Raw genomic sequence first — 3,293 nt, 5'->3', positions numbered from 1 at the left:
GTTAACAGTAAAAAAAAATTTACATCACTAGGAAAAAAAATAATTTATGCATTATTATTTGTACATTTGCCCAAAAGCAGTCAAAATGACTTCCTTGGGCAATCTAGTGTTAAACGTAAGATTCATTTTTGTCATTTGGATTTATAAATTAATAATCCAACAGTCGAAATAATACTTTCGCACGATGTAATTTTTGAAGATTCGTGGTAACATTAAAACAATTAAAACTGTTAAAAGTGCGGAGACGCGTGGATTATTTATTATTGAAAATAATGTCACGTGGTGGATCGTGTTGGTAATTTTTATTCGTCCGTCGCGCGAGAATGATCGCCGGAACGCGTGCGCATAGCGAAGGCACATATTTAAATTGGCGAAATTACACAAACGATTACGCTTCATGTGTAATAAACGAATGCTGCAACGCGATATCAAGACACATGGTGCGACTAGAGTTACGGGGTAAACAGCACGGCGCGGCAGTGCGTACCCTTTGTAAATGCATTCTAATTCTGGAAACAAATTGGTGCTTTTAGCGACATTAAAACGGTTCCCATTAATCGTACACTTGATACATTTCGTGTACCTGAACTTGCATAGTAATGACACGTGGATATAAATTTACGGTTTCCAAGCCAAAGAAACGTAATGCAATTTGTAATTCCGATTGTATATGCACGCGACATCATTGCTACCGCGAAATAACATAAACAAACGTCGCCTTTAAATTTAATTTCTTGAAACTAAATCTTCCATGCACCGATTTAATAACCGGTTTCAAATTCTTCAGAAGTAAAAGGGAGACGAAGTTCGTGTTGTTATTTTGTTAGAAATAAGTGAAGTTTGTGGGATATGAAGGAGTAAATGATTAAGTTTTTCAAAACGTAAACCAATTCTTGGATCGATAAAACTACAAATTATTATATTGCTAAAGTTGTGTAATTATTATTTAATTTATTACAAACTGAAGTACCAGTGTCTACGTTAAATTATACTCAAATATAAAAGATATAAATATTAGTGTACAAAATTGTGTTGAACTACAAATTTGGTATTACATACAACAATTCTTAAGTTGAAATTCCAGAACTTTATTAGACAGTATAGCTCTGCGCACATGCAAAGACGTACTTCGGAAATCTACTTCATTATACAATTTTGGTTGTCCTTATAACTAGTCACTGTGAGTAATCGGAGTCCAATGGCCAAAACAGGGAAGGAATAGGAACACTAGGGATACAATGAGTAAGACCAGAGATCAAGATGAGTAAGAATCATTTTGCTTAGTTAGATTTAGCGTGTTTGTCGCTAATTAAATTATGTCAATAATGATAAATTAGTTCGTCACCTAACAACTGTTAATAAGGTAAATATTTCAATTTCCACTGCACGTATAAATGTAATCATCTCTTTGTCAATAATTGATACATCTTTAAGTGAGAGAAGTAGAAAGATTCTTTCAGGAAGTTTTATTCCGTGTTTGAGCATGATAAATCTACAACAATTAGAGCTGGTTTCTTTCTCTCCGACGCTTTTCAATGCCAAGCCTTGTGCGAGGGGAGTGTCTTTCTACTTTTAATTAAAAGTAGTTACCCGCCGAGAGGTAGGAGGAGGGGAGAAGCTCGCGCGGCCTTGCTCAATTCAAACAGAAAGTTTAATCACTTTACGACCGCCGTGTGGATTTTAAAACAAAGTTGCGATCTCCGATTGACGATGGGATGGCGGACGAGCGGAAAAAAAGCTTGCTGTTTTCCGTCACTCGCAAACCGTCCGCAGAGTTGACGCTGCTGATTTATCATCGACCGTTCAGGCTAACAACGGCGGCCGGGAACCGGCAGCCTGTCTTTAATCGCGGAAAAGACAAACGCGCTTGTATTATCGACTCGTACAAGGGACGCAGCCGTGTTGCTCGTTATGGTATAATTAGCACGTGGCGTTGTACATTTTCCAGTGTACACAGACCGCGGCGGAAATGCTGGTGTCGGGCGTCGGCGTGTACTTAACTACCAGAACCAGCGATATTGTAACGCCGCCGCGGGAAAATTGTTGCTCTCGCCCAGGCTTGGTCTTACTCTTAACACACCGCAGCAACGTTTGTCCGTTTGCTTAATTTTCCACCGAATTCCCTCGCAATTTTTATAATTGAGAAGTTCGTTATAAAAATAATATTACTGCGTGAGCAACCAACAGCTGTGGGACAATGTCAAATCCTTTCTAAGTTTAATTACATGAAGGTGTTTTCAGAGTTGAATACGGAGATTAGCCAGATTCTTAAAGTATCATCATTTTTATCATGAGCCTTGAAATAATCAATCATGTTTACTTGCAACACTTGTCTGTTTGCTTAAACTTCCACCAAATCAGTTTTTACAATTATACAGAAATTCGTTATATAAAAAAAATATTAGTGTGTAACAACAGCTGTGGAACAATGAGTATTTTTAATTTTTAATAACAAGCTATCGTTAAATTCTTAAATTATCATAATTTTTATCATGTGTGATTAAATAATCAGTCACGTCCATTCGCAATGATTAATGGATTGATGAATTAATTCTCAATTAGTTAACTTCACTTTAATCCACTCCAGGTTTTATCGAATCGAACATGGCATTGGCTTACCGGGGATAAATACGAAAAGCGAATAAGTGTCGTGGACTGATTCGACATGAGAACGTCAATCCCGAGGCAGTAAATGAGGCTAATTTTTTCCCCGTTTCGTGCCCTCCAGACGATCGAACGAGCTCCATCAGCGAAGAGCCTGGTTTTCTAATCGTTCAGTACTTCGACGTATGAAGAGCAACCCGAGTTTATGAAAAACGTATGGCACAAGTTCTAGTTTTAAGTTGGCGTCGGTTTGACATAAATGGTTCAACAGCCACTTTTCCTTATACGAAATTGGCGAAGCAAAAATAAAATTGATGAAAATGAAAATTCTTTATAAACCTGTACAGGGTTGCACATTGCACAGGATTTAAGTGTATCTCAGTATAGAGAGCGTTTAATAGAGAGAGCTGCCGGAAGGAAATGGTGTAAGGACAACATAAATTGCTCGGAGAATTAATTACGCGAACAAGTGGCCGGTAGTCAACGATCGACCACTGGAACCGCAAATTTCTGGGAGCGGTGCACGGTAATTGTGCGAGTAAAATCGCATAAAATCCATGCGGTGACCAGCACCCAAGTAACGACACGTCGACAATGTGCCTGGACACAGGCTGCAGAGATGACCAGCTAGCGTGGAGATCAACGCTGTTCAAAATCGGTCTGGAACCTAATGAGAGAACACCACTATC

Source organism: Ceratina calcarata, unplaced genomic scaffold, assembly GCF_001652005.2.
Source record: "Ceratina calcarata isolate Rehan_Ccalc_2016 unplaced genomic scaffold, ASM165200v1 scaffold178.2, whole genome shotgun sequence".
Classification (NCBI taxonomy): Eukaryota; Metazoa; Arthropoda; class Insecta; order Hymenoptera; family Apidae; genus Ceratina; species Ceratina calcarata.
This window is presented reverse-complemented; position numbering follows the sequence as displayed.